General features: G+C 40.2%; 1 long non-coding RNA gene across 1 annotated transcript in view; it reads right to left on the reverse strand.

The window, feature by feature from the left end:
• Positions 1-22,477, reverse strand: part of 4932412D23Rik (RIKEN cDNA 4932412D23 gene) — a 150,061-nt gene that overhangs the window by 8,207 nt on the left and 119,377 nt on the right. Inside the window, exon 2 of the long non-coding RNA NR_040521.1 lies at positions 3,577-3,681. This is a non-coding gene — a long non-coding RNA (RIKEN cDNA 4932412D23 gene). The remainder of the gene's footprint in view (positions 1-3,576; positions 3,682-22,477) is intronic.

Below are 22,477 nucleotides of genomic sequence, written 5' to 3' on the forward strand. Positions count from 1 at the left end.
CCGGCATAGTCTCACAAGAGACAGCTATATCTGGGTCCTTTCAGCAAAATCTTGCTAGTGTATGCAATGGTGTCAGCATTTGGAAGCTGATTATGGGGTGGATCCCTGGATATGGCAGTCTCTAGATGGTCCATCCTTTCGTCACAGCTCCAAACTTTGTGTCTGTAACTCCTTCCATGGGTGTTTTGTTCCCAATTCTAAGAAGGGGCACAGTGTCCACACTTTGGTCTTCATTCTTCTTGAGTTTCATGTGTTTCGCAAATTGTACCTTATATCTCGGGTATTCTAAGTTTTGGGCTAATATCCACTTATCAGTGAGTATATATTGTGTGAGTTCCTTTGTGATTGTGTTACCTCACTCAGGATGATGCCCTCCAGGTCCATCCATTTGCCTAGGAATTTCATAAATTCATTCTTTTTAATAGCTGAGTAGTACTCCATTGTGTAAATGTACCACATTTTCTGTATCCATTCCTCTGTTGAGGGGCATCTGGGCTCTTTCCAGCTTCTGGCTATTATAAATAAGGCTGCTATGAATATAGTGGAGCATGTGTCTTTCTTACCAGTTGGAACATCTTCTGGATATATGCCCAGGAGAGGTATTGCCGGATCCTCCGGTAGTACTATGTCCAATTTTCTAAGGAACTGCCAGACAGATTTCCAGAGTGATTGTACAAGCTTGCAATCCCACCAACAATGGAGGAGTGTTCCTCTTTCTCCACATCCTGGCCAGCATCTGCTGTCACCTGAATTTTTGATCTTAGCAGGATCAAATTTTATGCATATTTTTGGTTATAAAAGATAGTTTCCAATCAATACATTTGTTATTTTTCTTTATGTTATATAATTACATCTAAACAATGTCATTTTTATATAGTAAAAGATATTTAATTTTTTTCTTGTTTCTGACCTTGACTTCTGAATAGGAGGTTCTTGCAACACCAAATTCATATAATATTTTTCTGAATTTTCTTTTTGTTTTTTAGAATTTAACTGTCATTTGTATTTTAAAATGTTAACCATTGTATTAGTCAGGGTTCTCTTCAGTAACAGAACTTACAGAATGAATATCTAGATAGAAAAAGAGAAAGAAAGAGAGAAAGAAAGAAAGAAAGAAAGAAAGAAAGAAAGAAAGAAAGAAAGAAAGAAGTTAATTTATTAGAATGACTTACAGACTATGATACAACTAATCCAACAATAGCTTTCTACCAACAGAAGATCCAAGAATCTAGTAGTTGTCCAGTCCACAAGGCTGGATGTCTCAGCTGGTCTTCAGTTTATTTCTGTTTATGCTGGAACCCGGAAGAACTAGGAATCTAATGCCAGTGAAGGAATAACTTGGTAGTGAGGAAAAACAGGCAAAAGAGAGAGGCTTTCTTCTTCTTTGTTCTCTATGTAGGCTTCCAGCAGAGGTGGGGCCTAGATTAGAGGGGGGGGGGTCTTCCCACCTCCAAAAGTTTGGATTAAAGTTGTGTCTTCCTACCTCAAAGATAGGAATTAGAAAGAAATGGATCTTCCCACTTCAAATCATTTAATTAAGCAAAAGTCCCTGAGAGGTGTACTTAGCCATTTGAGGGGTTAGTTAATTCCAGATGGAGTCAAGTTGGCAACTAAAGCAGCCATCACAAACAGCTTAGTCTAAATACTGCGTTTTCCATCTAGTCACTTACCTTTTTTTTTTTTAATAAAGTCAATTTTAGAACATTTTTTAAAACGGCTTCCTGCAACTCTACTGCTCCTTACTGTTTTATCTCCCTCTCACCCCAGTGGGCCTCTTCTTCCCAACTCATGCATCGCCTATTCTCCTGTTTTTTTGACTTTCTGGTTGTATGCAAGCAGCCACATCTGCTGTGTTCAGTATCTCAATGCTCAAGCTAGCCCTTCACAGCACTCCTCCCTGGCACCTGGCTCTTACAATATTCCCACCACCTCTTCCACAGGAACAATACACTTGTCTTGTTTAGAGCTGAGCACTCATTTGTGCCTTATTCACAGCACTTTGACCAATTAAAAATCTCTATTTTCACCTTTTTCTGCTGTCAAAAGAATCAATCAGCCATGGTTGAGCGTAGCACTAACTTACAGGTATGTGATGGCTACTCTTGGTTTTATATTTGACAACAAAGTAGAATCAACTTAACCCCAAGCAGCTAAGCATCCCTGAGAAGGATTTTCTGAATTGGATCATTTTAGGTGAGAAGACTTGCCCTAAATCTGGGTGATACATTCTGTTACTTCTCTAGCCATGGGTTTTTAAAGGATTATGTTACCAGCCGTGTATTACTTCTTGTAGAGTGATTCTCAAATTAAATCAGAAAGTGATTGGCTACCCCTAAAACAGCCGTGCCACTATTGCATCCCTGCACCAGTTAGACAGGCCTTAAATTTTTTCAAGTATTTTATTTAATTTCAATAATATTCCTTTCCTTTCAGAATGATAAAAATGCTGTTCTATTGCTTTCTAGTTTTAAACTTGGAGATGAGGAATTTATATTATTTGTTTTTCTAAGATACTGCCTGCAATCTTGACTAGCTTCATTTTTGCTATTGTGATTTAATAATTCCACCACAACATTGGAGAAATGACTCCGTGGCGGAATGCTGGTTGAGTATATTAGAGGCCATGGGTTCAGCACTAAAAATAAAAATCTCCAGTCTGGGAGAAAAAATAATCCATCAAAACACATCTAGATCTATGGGTGGCTTTATTAATCTTGGAATTCAGTAATCCTTTTCCATTTATAAACATTTTAAAAATCTATAGAGCCAAAGAGGTAGTACATTATATAGAGTACTTGCCATATAAACATACAGACCAAGTTTGGATCCCCAAGAGCAATGTAAATGCTAAGTAGGCATAGCAACCTGCCTTTAATCCTAACATATGAGAGATAGAGACATGGAACTAACTGGTAAGGTGGCTTGCTAGACTAGTGGGATCAGTGAGTTCCAGGTTCAGTTAGGGACCATGCCTCAATATATAGTGAAGATGACAACTAAGGAAGACATTAGACATCAACCTCATTCTTCATGTGCATGTGCACATGTATTTATCCACACATGCAAATATAAGCATACAAACCACACACAGTAACAGAGAGGGGGGGGAGGGGGAGAGAGAGAGGGAGGGAGGAGGGTATAGGGGGAGGAGGATAGGGAGATAGGGAGGGGAGGAGGGGAGGGGAGGGGGGAGGGGATAGAGGGAGAGGGAAAGGGAGAGGGAGGGGAGGGGAGGAGGGGAGGGGAGGGGAGAAGGGGAGGGGAGAAGGGGAGGAGGAGGGGGAGGGGAGGGGGAGAGGGAGAGGGAGAGGGAGAGAGGATTATTTGAGTCTACAATTTTCCCTAAATCTCTTCTCCTTCACTTTTTTTTTCCTGTTACTTATGCATCTTACCTCTCCTCATTATTTAAAAATATTCTGCTGGAACTTCTACATCACAATCCACTTTAATGTTTCAAATAAAAAAGATATCATGTGTGATGTGGCCTCATCTTTGAGAATTTTGTTCTCTTCTTTCTAGAAACCTCTTTGAACTCATCCTCTGGCTCAGTGGAAATTATCGATAATAGATGCTCACCTGAGACGTCTCTCCATGAGTGACTTAGCAAGGGGATTTGTTTGTTCCTCAGTGTGTTCTATACTCCTTAACCTCCCTATTTGTTAAGCTGTCCAAGTCTTTCATCTGGGTACAGAGCAAAAAGAGAAGCTCAATTAAGAGTCAAAAGAAAGTATATACCAAATTATTATATATTGTGTCAAAGATGGCACATTTTGTTTTTAGAAAGGAGAATGTTGCTAAGCCATTTTGATATTTAAAAGCAGTTCATGATACTGAGAATTGAGGAGTTTTAAAAGACTATAAATGTTGATTTTTACTGGGGTATATTTAGGATCTAGGAATGACTCAGAAGCAGGTAGAAAGTGCAGTTGAGTCACTGTGGCTGACATCATGAATTAATGTCACTAGTTTAGGATATTGCTCACATTTAAAAACATCTAAAATATTCTTTAAAAAATGAAAAGAAAAACATTAGAAGCACGGTGACGGCATGAAAGGGAACAAGGTTGTTGGCCTTCATCTTCACAGTATGTACTGGGAGGAGAACCTCGTGTTCTTTTTGAAAGTAACTTCTAATAATCATTGGTGATTTGGGGTCCAAGAGAAAAGACAGAAGTGAAGAAAAATGTGATTCTTCAACCAAGAAGAAGGCCCCAGTTTCTGCTACAGAGGAGATCCCCAGCCTGGCCTTGATCTGTGAGGTCATGCCATTTCCAATAGGAGTAGTAACTAGGCTGTTGTGTGCCTTATCCCATTATGCTAAGAAACCAATTATGGAAAATAGTATTGCCTGGAGGTGATTTCTGTGTGACTGGAGAAAGATCAATGCAATAACCTAGGGCCTTAATATCAATATTTATCACAATTTTCAAAAACCAATCTATTATTGAAATTATCTTTCAAAACATAGCTTAAATGGTTAACATTTATAACACTATCAATATTCTGGTCCTTTTCAACTGAAAGGCAGTTGAAAACCATAGCAGAACAAGTAATAAAATATAAATGCCAAATATTTACTAAAATAATAATCCAAGGAAAATATGAGGCTCTTATCAGATCAATCCAAAGAGACTTATTTAACTGACTACAGCCTTTAATATAACTATCAATCAGATGGGCCGGGTGCTCAGTGCTTCCATTTCCCACACACTTCAAAAAGCTACACGTTTCTGCAACTCGCATAAATAATAAATTGTCCTTTGTACAAAGATGAGCCTTTATTGTTCTATCAAGATGGAAGCCAAATGGAAAACTGTACCCTGGGGCACAAATTGTTTGTGATTCAGGAGATATGATATTTAAAATGAAATTAATGTTGTAAAATAACAAAGGAAGTATTGAGATATATGCTGGTAAAATATTATCTAAACAACAACATTAATAAGAGACCTGCCCAAAAATAATGAGCTATGTGAAATATATGCAGCATTCAGCACAACAGCATTTCTTCAAAAGAAATGGAAAGTCTTAGTCTAGTCATGGCAAAGGCCTTGATGTTGCAAAATCTGAGTTTGGTTTCACATTGTATCATAGACCTTGTTGTAAGGAATTGGACCACACACTTTGTCTTAGTAACTTTTCTATTGCCATAACAAGCATTTATTTTAATGCTTGCTTGCAGTTTCAGAAGATTAGTCCATAATCATCATGGTGGTGGGTGTGGCAGTAGGCACATAGGCATGGTGATGGAACAGTAGCTAGAGGCTTACATGCTGAGACAATGACCAGGAGGCATGGCGTGGGTAGGGGAGAGAGGGAGAAGGAGGGAGAGAGAGAAGGAGGAAGGGGGAGACTGGAAGAGACTGGAAATGGTGGCCTGGGCTCAAAGCATACCACGAGTGCCATGTGCCACACTTCCTCCAACAAGGCCACACCTACTTATCTTGCCAAACAGTTCCATAAAAGTGCCAAACCTTTGAATATATGAACCTATGGAAACCACTTTCATTCAAACCACCAGACACTGTGTTTGGATCACAAGGCCCCAAATATTTTCCACTCCAGTGTTCCCTTGAGAATTGACTCACTCCCTGAATCTATATTATGATAAAGCACAGGTAACGCTGTAAACATGAACACTTCAATAGCAGATTTCGTTATGGGACTGTTGAGCAAATACAGTCAACTTCTTGACCATATTTTAACTGTGCTAAAAAACCACCTCCACTTGCTTTTCTCTGTACCTGCAATCAGTAGATAGGGTAAAAGGCAGTGCATTGGGCCACTGTTCCAGGAGGTGAATGTTTCAAAAGAAATTAAGAATGGACTTCTGGTTTCTTTTTGGACTGTTAAGAATTTAAAGACTTACAAATATATGTACCTTCACCCACCTTATTTAAACACTGAGGTAAGACTTGAGCTAACTCATTCTCTCTTATTTCAATGATGCTTGAGGCTAAAGTTGTAATATGCAAATCCAGGTTTTAACTGAGAGATCAAGAGAAAGGAAGGGAGAGAGAGAAAGAGAGAGAGAGAGAGAGAGAGAGAGAGAGAGAGAGAGAGAGAGAGAGAGAGAGAGAGAGAGAGAAAAGAGGTGACCTTTCAAACTCTATAATTCTAAATCACTCAGGATGCTGTTGCTGCTGCTGTTTTAAGTATAAGACTTCAGAATTTTTCCAAACAACAGTTCTTGTTTGAATAGCATTTTCAACCTATTGATACAAGAAGTTCAGACTAAACTGGCAATATATGAGCAAATATAAAATGTTTAAGAGCTGTAGGTTGAATCTCCAATCCTAAAATAAGTTCTGCTGATTCTCCCCTGCCTTTCTATAGCCCAGCATGCCGCCCAGGTGCTCAGTTTAGCATCATTTTGTGATGCTGATATTGTCCCCACCTGATTGGCTTGGCTGATGAATGTAAATGTAATAGCATTGTCAGCTTCAGTAGCTTCAAAGCTTAATAATGAAAGAAAGATTCTATACTTTTCACTAAAATTCAGTTGGGCTGGAATAAGCAGCTGATGCTACAGGCTATGCAAGGCTTGTGATGTATACACTGCCACCAAGCTGCTATCACCTCTCCGTATGCATCTTGGCCATCAAGAGCCAAATTTAGGATTTATGATAATCAGGTCAATGCCTTTCTAAGTCATGGTACCGGTAAGTAAGCAAATGATGCCCCTTACCTAGTGTTTACCAAGTCAGCAAGGTTAGTAGCTGTCAACCAAAAAGCATGCCATGAATCTAAGACAATGCATGCATGCAGACCGGCCTCTTAGCAATGGCACTAGTGAGGACATATGAAATAGTTCCTACATAGATGAGGGGTCCAAGCTTCTCTGAACTTGTGCTGGAAATGTATACTACCATGATTTGGTCTTAGCTAAGGTCATTGGCCTTAAAAAAAAAAAAAAAAAAAAAAACATTTCATGGTTGAGATTAGAAGGAGCAGAGGGCTCAAGAGACCTAATTTAGTATCAATGTCAGAATTCACTCCATACATGTTCACAGATCCAGCGACCTCCACTGGCTAAAGATGATTGCCTAGGACCTTGTGAAATCAAGTCCATGCGTCGAATCTGCTATTGACCTCTAACCTTTGAAAAATATTACTCTTTTATTTATTTACATCTCCAATGTTGCTCCCTCACAGTCCCCTCTAGCAGACTTCTTCCTCCACTCCCTCAACCCCTTCCTCTCCAGAGAACCCCTCCCATGGGCATTACCACCACCACCACCACCACCACGACTGGCATCTAGTCTCTACAGGATTAGGCACAACCTCTCCCACTGAGGCCAGACAAGGTAGTCCTCTGCTACATATGTTCTGGAAGCCTTGGATTGTTGGGAACAAAATAAGGTGGGGGGGGGAGGGGGGAGGGGTGCTGGGGAAGAAGGGAGGAAGAAATAGCCCACGTCCCGCCAGAGTTCCTGTGCTCTGGGCAGGCAGATGCAGGGAGAGCTGCCTGACACTTTCCAGTCTGCCCTGGGTGGTCATCTAAGCCTCAGACCCCACACAGCGTGGGGTGAACAAGGGGCAGTCCCCGACCTGGGGGCCCCAGGGCCACACCCTGTAGCCCCGGGGTTATAGGAGAGATGGATAAGGGACAAGGTTCCCAACACTGACCAGAGTGCGCAGCGCATCTTGATGGAGCAGAGACTCTCTATAGTTTAAGAGCTTTATAGAAATGCAGGGGGAAAGAGAGAAGGTAGAAAGAGAGAGAGAGTGCAAGAAGGAGAGAGAGAGAGAGAGAGAAAGAGGAGAGAGGAGAGGAGAAGACAAAGAGAAAGGAGAGAGGAGAGAAGACAAAGAGAAAGAGAAGAGGAGACAAAAGTGAGAGAAGTGAGAGGTAAGAGGACAAAGGAGCAAGAGAGCATAAGAGTAAGAGAGTGGGGTGGGGGCTGAACAGCCCTTTTTATGGTCTTTACTGTTGCTAGGTAACTGGGGAGGAGTTTAGCCTGAAGTTCAGAAGCCTGGGCCATTGCTTACGTGACTACTGACCATGCTTCTCTTGTTGGGGCTGTGGTGGGTGGTAAGTTAGGCAGGGGTCAGAGTTCCAGGAGCATGTAGGAATGCCTACCGTGTCATGTAGGTGAATTATGACCACCGGGATTCAGACCTCAACTCAACTGGATACCAAGCCTGCAATTCCCCACATTGAATAAGTTTGTGTCTGCTCTTTGATTGGTGGCTTAGTCTCTGGGAGCTCCCAGGGTCCTGGTTAGTTGACACTGTTGGTTTCCTATAGGGTTGCCATTCCCTTCAGTTCCTTCAATCCTTCTCCTAACTCTTCCATAGGGGCCCCAGACTTTGGTTGGCTGTATGTATCTGTCTCCAAAAACTGGGAGCACCCCAGATGTCTCTAAACCAAAGAATGGATACAGAAAATGTGGTTATTTTCACAATGGAATACTATGCAACTATTAAAACCAAGGACATCATGAATTCTGCAGGGAAATGGATGAAACTAGAAAATATCATCCTGAGTGAGGTAACCCAGACCCAAAATTACATGCATGGTATGTACTCACTGATAAGTAGATATTAGGCAAAAAAGTAAAGAATACCCAGGATACAGTCCATAGAACCTAAGAAGATAAACAAGAAGGAAGACCTGTGATGTTTAGGAGTTCGTCCAGTGGGTTTAGGTCCAGTGTTGATAAGCCACTACTGGACAGTCTCCAGGTGAGAAGACACTATCCATCTCACTAAGTGGATTTTCTATAAACTCTAACACTCAATTTTCTCACTTTAGGGCAACTAAACTTCTTTAGGTGAAGAATGATATTTACTTTTTCTCGCTCCCAGAAACCTGGTGTTACTTGCTTCTTCTAGTTTCTTACGTTCTTGAAAACTTCTGAATTGAACTTCTAGCACTCTTTCCTTCAGAGGTTGGAGGGGCCAGATTTTGGTTCCAGGCCTTTTGTCTTCTACACTTTATATTTCTGTCCATCAGCTTCTCGTATCACATTCCAAAGGTTTTGCACTTTTCTCATTGCTTAATTTCTAAGTCTGTGGCAACTTCTTTTTTCCTCTTTGTCATGATAACCATCATCATCATCACTAGTGTGTGAGTGAGTGGGGATTAGCCATGTAAATGCCATAGCATGCACGTGAAGGTCAAAGGACAACTTGGTGGAGTTGACTCTTTCCATCATTAGATGGGTTCCAAGAATGAGATTCTGGTCATCAGGCTTGCTTTTATACCCCTGAGCCATCTTGTAGGCCCCTCTGCTGGCAAATTCTGTTAATAAAGTTCTGGCTTCTTTAGCCTCTCCTGAGGCTATGCATAGCCCTGCTAATCCTTCTAAGAGAGTTTTTGGTGTGACATTTTATAGCATTCTCTTAGGAGTCTCCAGAGACAGATAAAATGCTGCCTGCTAGCACATCACTTTCCTGCGTAGGTGCATCTCCTCCAGAACTGACAGGGGCACATATCTTACTCTCCTCCTCGAAGGAGAGTGACTCATTGAGGCTTTAAAGGTCCCTTGTACTGTAGTGGAGTCCTCTGCTGTCCCTCAGCACCCTTTGAGTCCACAGATCTCCTAGAGTTTGGCACAAGGTCTTGCAAATGACATCTCATTGTCTCTCCTTTTCTTTCAAAGCAATCAACAGTTTCACCTAAGTAAACAGTTTTCCAAAGACCTCCCAATCCCTCACTGCAGTGAAAAGCATTCATATCACTGCCTAATTAGTGGAAAGTGAAAGGAAATGATGAGTGTTTCTTCACAGTTTATTTGTGAAACACACAATGCCCTAACTCCTTTTCCTCTTCCCCTGCCCACTGGTTGCCTAGGAGATGGAGAAAAGTGAAATTGCTCTCTCTTGGACCAAGATGAAAGCCTGAGGTTTAGATTGACAGGACTATCCTACCTCTGTGCGCTGTTATGAAGAGTGGGGGTATTTTATTCAATCCACTGGATTTTAGGCTCAATTCTTGACATTTCTTTTGGATTTACATACACTATTCAGATCTGATAGGCAGTAGGATTCACTAAGAGAAATAAATACCTGAATCCCTAATGACATGCTTGATTATATAATTTTCTCATAAAGCACATAAGTAGAAGCTAACAATAGCTTTAATGCCCTCTACAGTCAATCAAAACACAAACGGAACTGTTCATAATGGCTTTGCTCCCCACTCTGCAGTTCAAACTCAAGAAAGTTCTCAAGAGTTTGATTCTTTCTTTATATCTGATCTAACTCAGTATCCTAAAGCAACAGAATTGCCCAGCAATTTACTTTAATAGGTGAGTTCATCTAAAGGGTGAAACAACTGTTTCCCTCAAAAGGATTGGAGGTATAAGCCCCAGTCAAATATTTTTTAAACAAAATCCAAGAAGGGAAAATTTTTGAGCTGTTATGGAAATAGTCTCCCCAATCACTTCTAACTTGTTATTTTCTTTAACACTTTTTCAAATCCTCCTTTACCTTGTAAGGATTAGTGACTCACACACAACGTGAACCTGAAGAATCTTAATTTCTTGCAAGTTCTGTAAACATCACCATTACCTTCTCTCCCATGTAATAGATTACCCCACTAGCTCGGCAATCGTGCCTTGTATCCGTGACCTTGGACCTTGGTGTTTCTGAGGTTAGTAAAGTTTATGGTGAGTTTTCATGCTTCTCACCAGACTGAATTTTAAGGTTGACCTTCAAAGAGAGGTATGCTCCAGTGTGGCTCTGCCCACTTGTTACGGTGTTCTTTTCTGTCAGATACATAAGGGGCTTTGCCTTATCCTATATGAGTTGTGAAATTGTCAACCATATACCACCAACTGTAGTATTCCATCTGAGAAAATGAGTTCACATTTATGTCTCCTTTCTGTTTCCTTCCTAAAGATCCTATACCACTGCCTCATGTCAAAAAGTCATTCTCCCAAAGGAATAAGTAGCTAGGCTCTGCTACAAGGGGAAGACGAAAGTCTGAGAAGAGTTTTACAGCGATAGTGATCCCAAGATTACTATGATCACACCTCTTCCAACACGTGGAGAAGCCCTTCTCGTGTATTCTAGAAGATTCTAAGAGCCACTTCAAAAATAGCCATGCAATAGATCTTCATTATCAACGACCACCAGGAAACAGCACTGTTAACTATTGCACGAATCTCAGCCTTACCATATCCAAAATAGTGATCAGAGACATAACACACGGAGAAAATCTTTACCAAGTAGGTCTCAAAGCATAAGAAGTGAAATGTAATTCTTTTCCTACCCATCTCAACATCTGCTTCCTAAACTTAGGATTCTTTCTAGGAACATGCTAGCTTAATTTATCTCCCTTACAAATTGATTTAGTACCTTATAATAACCTGGAATTCATTATATCATTATATATATATATATATTTCTTAAAAAGCCACCCATCTTATTTCCTCACAAGCATCTGTATTGTGCAAGTAACATCCTACAGATCTGTAATGCAGCATTTGGTGCTGTTCGACCTATACCAATCACAGCCAATGCCCATTGATTCCAGTATGCTTCACGATCTGTCCCGCATATGCCATTTTCTAAACATGCACAGTAAGAGGGAGAATAACTGGCATTTTAAGTATCAAGTGCAGGGTAACAACAAGCATTGTCCCTGGTTTGCTTGTGTTGTGACTGACTCAAGAAATAGATAAGCTAATATTCCACAAAATGTCAAGACACACTGGGATCATTTTGAAGAGACACAATCATAATTCAGCTCACTATACCTCCTGAATTGCTATTACACACTAATCCGACTGGAGGGCATTTTGACTGCTTTGATGTACAGTCTTTACTGGCTCAATTGTCCCATCTCAAATGTTCTAATGAAACGTTCTCTGCGAAGAAGAGATTTTGGAAACTGTACCTTAACACCAGAAGATATTGTTGGATTCAGTATCTATTCACTCTTCAAACCAACTGACAAATAACCAATGACATAAAGTAGATAGTAGCCTGCATATTGGCACCCATGCATAAATGTACAGGCTCTTTATATTATTTATCTAAGAAGTAATTGTTGAGCATTGACTGTGCCCACTTCCTCCCCCTTCCATCTAAGCAGCAGAATCGGTTAGGGACCTGCAATGCTATCCTCATTTAGCAACAGCAGAGCAGTGTCAGCAGCTCTATTCTGTGCTCTTTTGTTCAGCTTCTCTTTATTTCAGTGGTGTCTGCACAGCTCACCTGATGTCACTGGGAGAGAAAAAGAGACTAGCAAAACCCTTTGAATCGTTCTCATAGCTGGATTTATGTAATAGAAAACCTCATGATCCTGAGAACGTGTATTTTCATACATTACGATGTCAAAGTACTCTACTGCATAGCAAGCTGGGTAGACTGGAATATAAAGTGCTTCCGGTGGGAAGTGAGGAGACAGACAGAAGAATGTTTTCCTGTTCTCAGAAAAGCTAGTCAGATAGCTCTGTTTGAAAGGCAGCGTGTGTCAGTGTGAAGTAATCCTGCCCTCTCTCTTCCTCCCTGGCTTCTCCAGGGAAATGAGTCACACCTGGTCGCTGCCCTTCGGAGGGTGTTTGATGTTCTAAATTCTCATCAGCCCTGCACAGCTAGGATGATGTCAGCACAGTTGACATTGTTAGATCCCTGCTCTGCTTACATCAATTCCCTGTCGCTCGGGTGTCAGATCAGTGTGAAGAATGGAAGGGGGGAATCATCTTCTTAGCAACGAATCCCACTGAATCCCATGTCTCTAGGATCCTGAAAAGACATCTGGCACTTTGCTTTGGGGATTTCCTGTGCATGCCAGAATTTTAGTTAGATTAAAATACAGCCGCAGTGAGTCAAAAAGAAACCTCCCATCTTCTTCCACCAGAATGTATATGCTTTTACAGTACTTCACTTCCAAATGTTTATCACCAAAGTACACTATTTATTCACGTACCCCTGAATTCCTCTAGGATATACTTTCTTGGCTTGATAATCTTACTTCTGCTTAAAGCCAGAAAAGTCAAAAGGGGGCCATCTTTCCACCCTTCAGTAGTCAAACGCCATAGATAGGTATAAGTATATAAAATACACAATCACCTTACAAAAGAAAGAAAGAAAGAAAGAAAGAAAGAAAGAAAGAAGGAAGGAAGGAAGGAAGGAAGGAAGGAAGGAAGGAAGGAAGGAAAGAAAGAAAGAAAGAAAGAAAGAAAGAAAGAAAGAAAGAAAGAAAGAAAGAAAGAAAGATGGCCATGCTAATAAGAACAGGATCCAGATAGAGTACAGAATCATTTCCTGGATGCACTCAGAAGACTAGAATCATTAAATACGAAGCGTAACAACAGCACAATAAACTCAGACAGCTGCAGCCTTCAGATTCATCTATGTATTGATTATCCAGGGGAAGGCAGAGAGACCTTAGGAAAAGGATCTAAAAGGTTACTTTGGAAAATGTTACAGTGCAACAGCCAATAGAACCCTGCCCCTCATGCCAATAGCTGTCAGAAACCCCAACAATGAAGATTTAACGTCTACTCTTCCAGAACAACGTCTCAGAATTATTCTATCTCAGCTCTTTATGCAAACGCTTTTCGTTGCTTTCTAGCTCTCTTTGTGCTCAACCACTTATTCATCTTAGAACCATTTCTGGCTACAGCATCTTCCTCTGGGATAGTTAGAGTCAAGTGACCGAGGTGGGTAAGTGAGTGGACACCAAAATGCTGTGTGATAAGCATTCTCATTAGAAATAGCCTTAGGGTTCAGAGAGGATAAGAAACAAAGGGGAAGGCAAACCCAGGCTCTGGAACAGGAAGAAGTCCTCAGAATGGCATGCTGAGTATTCACCATTTGGTTTTGTTTTTATAATTGCAATTCAAATGATAATTTTAAATCCTGATACTTGGTCCATAGAATGCAAGTATACATTTTTAGCAAATAGTTCCATTGTAGTCCAGAGGGTTCATTTGTCTGCCAACTTGCCCAAGTTACCCAGAGTAGGTATATCCCCAACACAGGGAGAAACAGACACTTCTTTAGACCTCCATAGTAGGAACAATCAAATGAGTTCAGAGGGGGATTTTGTGTTCAAATCCTAAAACCCTAGGCTAGTACCTAGGACACACATAAAATACCGCGTTGCTTGCCTTTCTCCCAGCAGATTCTCTTTCATGTTGTATTCTGTTGACTTACTGCTCCCTCACCAACAAAAAAACCAGAGCCTGGATTGAGTAGTAGCAGCTCAACAGTAAATAGTTTGCCTCACACTCAGGGACCCTGCATATGGTCCTCAGTACTACACACACACACACACACACGAACCCCTCTAAAAATACACTTCAATATTTTTAGTTGTTGTTTGCTCTACAGAACATCCTAGATGTCCTTGTACTATGACCTAACACCCAGGTGTCTACAACACACTTTCAGACCAGCCATGGTGGTGCAGGCCTTTCCTGCCAACACTCATAAGACAGAGGCTGGTAAGTATCTGTGAACTAGAAGCAGCCTGTCTACATAGTGAGCTCCAAGCCAGCCAGAGCTCCAGGTATTCAAACAAAAAACTAAGAAGAAGAAAAAAATACTAGTTTTTGTTGAATGAGTATTTTATTTCTTTATATCTCCTGCTTTTAATGCCTACTTTATCTCTGTGGTTTTAGAACATTGTTTCATAACCCTTTTCATATACATAAAAAATAATCACTTTGGAAAGCACCCTGGAATGACTGAGAGGGTCTATTCCAGTCTATGGGTGCCCCCTCATTCCCAAGACCCAGCGTTCATACATCCAGATCTTAGGTCAGCAAAAACAAGGCCCACTACTTGGGAGCTCTTGTTTCTGTCAATTGAAAGGGAAGAGGCACTTTCTTCCACTCTGCATTTTGTAGCTCATCTTTCCTACTCAGCATGTCCTACTGTTTTTCTTTTAACTTTTGGGTTTTTTTTTTTTAATCCTTTCTGGAACACTTACAGGTTGCTTATGGGAATGTAAAGTGGAACAGATGCTCTGGATAGAAGCACAGGGCTCCTCCAAAAACTGAACGCAGAGTTACATAATCCTTCCATCCCGTTTCCGCTTATATATGCAAAAGAATTGGAAAGAAGGGACTCCAGCAGGTGGTATGCACCCGTGTTCATTTTAGCAGTTGTGCACAATAGCTAGAAGATGGAAGCCATCCAAATGGATAAATAAATCATGGCACGTACATACAACAGTCTTTTATTCAACCTTGCAAATGATTTTGATAAATACAACACTATAGGTAAAACTAAAGGAAATGGTGCTAAGTGAAATGAGCTAATTACCAAAAAAATGAATCTTGTATGAGTCTGCTTTGTATGATATATCTAGATAGTCAAATACATAGTGGGAAAAGTAGATTGAGGTATCCCCAGGGCTGGACAGATGGAGCAATGTCAAGGCTCTAAATGTCAAATCTGTAATCTTAAAATTAGCTAAAATAGTAGGTCTTAAATTATGTTTATGTCACTATAATTTTAAGTGTATCCTTTCAAATTGTATTGAAAACATTTAAGATTATAATCCTTATTCCTATAACTATTTGGGGGATGATTAATGAAAAGCTTGAACACATGCTGATTTGCCCAGACTTTTGAAAAGACAGAGTAGAGACCTGTCAATTAACACTCATTAGTCTCAATCCAATCCCAGGATATCATTGCCACCTGCCGTATCTGTTGTTTGAATGGGTGCCCAACATTCCAACCATCCAGAGGCTTCCAAGTCATTTCAGAATGGACCTCGGTTTGACTTTGTTGTCATAAGCACAGTCTCATACCTTTTCCATTCTCACCCTAGCCTTAAATTTTTAATAAAATGTGATTGATTAGCATTTAAATGCAAACACAAAACCTTTATCGACCTGCACTTACATTGATCAATGCTTCTAAGAAATGCAAAGCTCTTCAAGTCCCTTGAAGATAGAGCATCATTTTGGACTGGCAGGCTTTCAGGGTGTGCCTAGCATTAGATTAACACATTTCATAAGATGTGTCCCAACAGCATATCACAGTCCTAACATGACTCCATGACCTGTTCTTCTGCTGACTTCACACCTCGCATTTCTAAGGTAAAATTATACATTGTTTTTCTCTCACTCAGATACCCTGCTGTCTTTCTCACCTTCATTTTAGATGCTTAATTTAGAGTCTCCCATCTCATTCTTAGGCAGGAAAATCCAACTGAGGTTAAAGAGACAGTCTTTTGGAAAATGAACATCAGCCAGAAACTGCTACACACACTCACACACACACACACACACACACACACACACACACACAAATGGTCATTTTGCTGCCACTGAAAACTAGCTAATGAAGCTAAGAAAAACAGTTAGAACCATGATTATTCCAGACCTGAAAAGAAGGCTTGGTTAGCATTTTGACCTTTGAAAACACAAGATGTAATTATGATAAGAGCAATTTTGAACTCTTACTTAGATTTCTCCTCACTGAAGATTAATCCATATCTAATTTCCTGATACACAGTAGGCCTTCAGTTCCATTCCACAGAACCCTTGTCTTCTGAATCAGCAAACAATGCCAGTGGCTTGGCAGTGAGCTGCTTAGTCGAGGGAAATGCAGGAAATAAAGGCTAATGATGTTGCTTTGCATATCACTGAGACAGGGCCCTGAGGAGTTATGAAAAAGCCTCTGGAATTATCAATGTCTACGCTGAGTAATAGCAATAACTTGGGCAGGAAAGGGCAAATTTGGGTTTTTGTCTTAAGGAAATGGGAAGCTATGAAACTGTCTGAGGCAAGGAATGGGTAACACAAAATTTGTGTCTAGAGGCAGCAACAGTTTGGGGGTGAGATCAGGCTCATTACATAGTTTTTTGTTTTCAAATATAAAATCTTGGGTTAAGTCTTGGACAATAAAATCTTGGTCACTGGGGCTGGGGAGATGGCTTAGTCTGCATAGTGCTTGCCACACATGTACAAGGATCAGAGTTGGATCCCCAACACGCACATAAAAATCCAGGCACAGTGAGATAGATAGATAGATAGATAGATAGATAGATAGATAGATAGATAGATAGATAGATAGATAGAGAGAGAGAGATGGAGGGAGAGAGAGAGAGAGAGAGAGAGAGAGAGAGAGAGAGAGAGAGATTCTAGTCCTAATGAGGCTGAGTCATGAGCCTCCCTGGGGTTTTGGTGGCCAGTCAGTCTAGCAGAACCTTTGATATAAAGTTGTACTCTAGACCTTGTCAGTATTAACTTCTTTATTGTGCTAGTTGCCCTCCAGGCTCCGCTGTCCAGTATCCTTATTAGTAATTCCCCCATACATTGTTGCTCCACTGAACTTTCGTAAATGAACATTTGACCATGTCCCTCACCCCTTTGAATCCCGTGACAATGGAAACAATTTCAACTTAACTCCTTCATATAGTCCCTTTGGCCTTTGACCTCTTGGCCAAGCTGTCCTTTTAGCATCATCTCCCGTCATACCCAACTGTTGGCATGGCAGCTCTGGTCAGCATCTTTGATTGGTTAACTCTTAATCAAAATGTCAAACTGCTTTCAATGCCATTCTCCATGAAACAACAGGTCAGCTTCTTACCCTGTTTTCTGCTACTACTTGATGTATGTCTCGCTATAACTTAGCACTTTGGATTCGATCATTCATTTACACACCATCTTCCTTCTCTCTAAGACCAGGACTTAATTCTGTTCTCACTGACCTCAAGATGAGTCTTGTACATTTAAAAACTTAACTTGAATTAAAAACTTCCATGTGTTGTTATGGGAAATGTAGGAAAAATGAATCTATAAAACATCAAAGGAGTTCACAACTCCCAAAAGGTTAAAGGTCATTATCACCCGAGGCTGTGCATTCCTTCCTACCCTAAGCATAGAACATATTTTGCTCATCATTGTATAACCAGTTTATTGAAGAGTCTGATCTCTGTGGGGGCATAAACATGAAACAGTTTATTTTTCTCTAATCCTTACTTTGAACTATGTTCTGTCAAATCTGCCTCTACGGCTCTTTAATGACATCTCAGACAGAGCTCATAACTTGCCGTTCCCTTTCAGTTATTAAAATAGACCAGTTCACATTTTTGGCTCCTAATTCAAACAAGTCAGTTCTAAAAGGCCACTTTTTAAACAACCAGGAATTAAAACATGGACAAATATTAAGACTATCATGAAGTCGGTGTTAGGATTATTTGATATGATAAAAATGGTTATATCTTTTTTTCTTAATGCTAAAACATGTACAGACACACACTGAAATGTTTTTGAATAAAAAAAAACTATATGATGACTGGAGCTTGACTCACAGATAATATTTTAAAGAAAACATAGGAGCAAGAGATTAAGGAAGGTTAACAAGGTACTGATACTTATTGAAGCTGGAACACGGTTTATGGATAGTGAATAAGGTATTGTCTATTTGTATGTATATTTGATATCTTCCCTGACAATTTTATTTTCTAAATTTGTTCCAGTCCTATGTCAAAGAGCCTTCTCACCCATATCCAGTGGCAGTCTAGTGTTAACAATCAGGTCTGCAGAGGAAGTAAAACTAAAGAAAAGTCCCTGGTTTCCAACCTTTGCCAACTTACCTGGTAATGAAACACCCCTCTTTTGGCTAATGTGAAATAAGACAATGCCAGTCTGCACAGCTGGGAAGAAATGTGCAAAAGCGCACTGTAGTGTGGTTTTCCAATAGGCATGGCAGACAGAAGTGGCAGCATAGAGTAAAATAATTAACAAGGGATGACCTTTAAAGGCTTGCTGCCTGTGGTTCCCGATAACAGACTCTACTCTGCTTTCTCTTCATATCAAACCAATGTTTTCAACATAATACACTCATGCAGTGGCAGATCAGGAGAATATTTTTTTATGATGGCTCTGTAACAACTGACATACAAGATTCCTAAACATTTCAGAAACATCAGCATGGGACAGTACTGCAACTCCCCAGCAAGCCAATTCAGCATGTGATGAAGCCCAAGGTCGTAATATGAATGACACATCATGGTCCTTATTCTCTGCTCTGAACAGGTATAGGCCCTCTTACTCGGGCATAAGAATCCAGACCTTTATCCCCTCCCGCACCCCACCCCCTGTCAAATAAAGAGACAAAGAAATAGCCACTTCCTTTTATGCCACTCTCTTCACATGTTATGCTGAACCCTTCCATCAGTTTTCGCTCCTTGATTGACATTCCAGCTTGCCCATGTGTTTGCCTCAAAAGAGTTAGGCACAGTACCCCACAATATTTAATAAGAGCATCCATCTCTCACATAGGAATCAATTTTTCATGGGTTATATTTTGAAGCAAGAGGATAAGAGACACATTTTTTTCCTCTTAATAAACACTGCTAGGATATCGATGCTTTAAATTACTGAGCACCCTCTTGGCTTATGCTTAAGTATAATGTATCTATCCATTATGTGTAGCCATTTGAAAATTTTAAGTAGTCTGATCCAGGATGTTAGTTACATATGTCTGTGCCATAGTATAAATCATATGACATCAACCTAACAATTAGAAGCTACAATGTATATTTTCATATTCCTATTAAGAAGACTAAGTCTATTTGTTTTGATTCCAGTAGATGAAACAGCCACTGTGAGACAACTAAAAACCAGTTTTATCACAATGAAAAGGTTTTAAAAGTACTACCCCATGAATAGTCCACTTATTATCGTTACTCAACTGATAGAACCCAGGTATGCATGGATTTCCAAAGTGCAAATCAATTCCAGAATTGAATCCTAGACTATTTGATTTGTATGATAGATGACTCCTTTATGTAAGATGTAAGTGGTATTGCCAAGGTTATAGGCTCCCATGCTAAAAAGATATAGAGTACTCAGCCAACCTCTTAATGCCCTGAGATTTTGAAATTTCTCACACACATGCACATACAAATCACTCAACTAGTCAGCAGCCAAAAAGGATAAGAAGTATTGCACATTACTAAGTAGTAGACACATCTGCATATCAACTTAATATTTATATGTCCAGTAGATAAAATACCTATTTTGCACATGACGAAACTACAATGAAACACATTGAAGTAAGCCCAAACATGAAGAGCTTTCTGTTCTAAAACCTGTAGTCTTTACTCAAAAAAATAAGTCTTTTCAACATGAATACCTTTCTCGGTTGACTGTCTTTCATTCCAGTCCACTACCACCTGCAAAGCTGTATTCAACATTTCACTGGTACAAATCCAGAAGGAGCAAAAAACAAGTGCTGGTAGCTAGAGCACAATGTTCAACACAACTTCAAACTCCTCCCCTCTACCAGGTTCTCCTAAATGAACACACAAAAATAAGCAAGCAGTGTGTCCATGGATTCTTTGTAATGATTACAGCACGTCTGAAGGTATATACACACTAATTTATGCACACAAGGGAGGGAAGAAGACGTGACTGACCCTGCTCATCCTATGCTAGTGGTTGAAGTCCTTTAACAAAAAGAAAAGGAAGGAAGGGTGGGGAAGCATATACATTTATTTAATACGATCTTGAGTCTTCAATAGAAGACAAAGGTGTGATAAAAGTGGATAAAGCTATGTAGTTTATCTGTGTATTTTTATATGGTTGGCAAAATGTCATTGGGCAAAGGAAGGAGGACAGTTATCAACTGAGTTGGGTGTGGGGGTGACAAAGGAATTTGTTCCCATTCTTCCTTGTCTCCAGTTCATTCTCTCCAGACATGGGGATATATTTATCATAGGGGGTTTTATATACTATTTCAGGAAGAGATAAGAAAATTCTTCTGGGGTTTCATAATTTTGGAAGAAGGGCAAGATGAAAAGTGAGTGTGACATTCCTAATTCTGTGGTTTTCTCAAATGCCACCATGCCTTATGTTCATGTTATATAACCTGAGTCAGGTCAAGGGAGACTGATCACTCTTCCAGCCTCAGCTGTTTCTCCAGCTCATTGCTGAAGGTCCAATGACAGGAATAGCATATATACCTTGCTAAGAATTCAAGGATGGATGGGTAGACAGATAGATAGATAGATAGATAGATAGATAGATAGATAGATAGATAGATAGATAGATAGATAGATGAAAGAGAGACAGAGATGGTGGTAGATCATAGAGATAGACAGACAGACAGATAGACTACATATGATAGATAGATAGATAGATAGATAGATAGATAGATAGATAGATAGATAGATAGACATCCATTGCAGATGAGTAAGATTTTTTTAATGCACTGAGCTGTCTAGTGTTCCATGTGCTATTGGTTTTTAAAGGGGAACAGAATACATTAGGGGAAAAAAAGAAGAAAATAATCCAAAGCACAGCATTCTAGAAGCAAAGACTGAAAGGTCAAACTAAAAAGCATGCAAAAGCAAAGGTGGATCTATTTCTAAGGAAAAATTATTTCCAGGTTTTCATTTATCTTTAAGTCCAAACTATTTAAAATTTTCCTGAATAGGCCTGGCAAGATGACTCTGAGGGAAAGGATGCCTTTCACCAAGCCTGATGACCTGAGGTCCATCCCTGGGACCCACTTGATGGGAGAGATCTAACCCTTGAAAGTTATTCTCAGACCTCTATATGTGTACACTCACTCACCTACACACACACACTCACACACACATGCACACACTCACACACAAATATATATATATATATATATATATGTATATATATATTTTTTTAATTTACTGACCAATCCAGCAATACTTTTCTGAGATTCACTGAGAACACCCAAGAGCTTTTAAACAGAAATGTATGGTAAGTTATTGTTGTATTTATTTATTATTGATTGAAACTTTTTGATGTGTGTCCTTTTCCCTCAGCAAATTATGTGAGCAAGCACACATGCATGAGGGGAGGAGAGGGAGAGGAAAAGGGAGAATGAAAGGGAAAGGGAGAGGGAGAGGGAGAGGGAGAATGAGAGGGAGGGGGAGGGGGAGGGAGGGGGAGAGGGAGAGGGAGAGGGAGAGGGAGAGGGAGAGAACACATACCCAAGTGTACATACCCATACATGTTTGGGTGGAACCACTGACTGATGTCAAGATCTTGCTTTATGACTCTCTACTCTGTTTCTTTGACAAATGGCTTCTCAATGAACATCAGACTCACTGAATAGCTAGACTGACTGAACAGCAAGCAACAAGTCCTGGAATTCTCTTGTCAGCACCCAGGCTGTCTCGGCTGTTTTACTAATGTTATAAAACATGGTGAGAAGGACAATTTACAGAAGGAGAGGTTTATTTGACTACAATACTAGACAGCTAGGATTACATCACAGTGAGAAAGTGTGGCAGCGAGCAGCCAGCATGGCAGCTGAAGCTGAGGCCTCGCCTCTTCTTGTATTACAGGCAAGTATCAGAAAAGAACTTTAGTCAAGTGGCTCAAGCATTTAAACTCTCCCCCACACCCTGTATCATACTTTCTCCAGTAAGGACACCATGATGGTTTGTATATGCTTGGCCCAGGGGGTGGCAGTAATTAGAAGTTGTGGCCCTGTTGGAGTAGGTGTACCCTTATTGGAGTAGGTGTGTCGCTGTGAGTGTGGACTTTAACACCCTCGTTCTAGCTGC

The sequence above is a fragment of the Mus musculus genome, chromosome 16 (assembly GCF_000001635.26).
Source record: "Mus musculus strain C57BL/6J chromosome 16, GRCm38.p6 C57BL/6J".
Taxonomy (NCBI): Eukaryota; Metazoa; Chordata; class Mammalia; order Rodentia; family Muridae; genus Mus; species Mus musculus.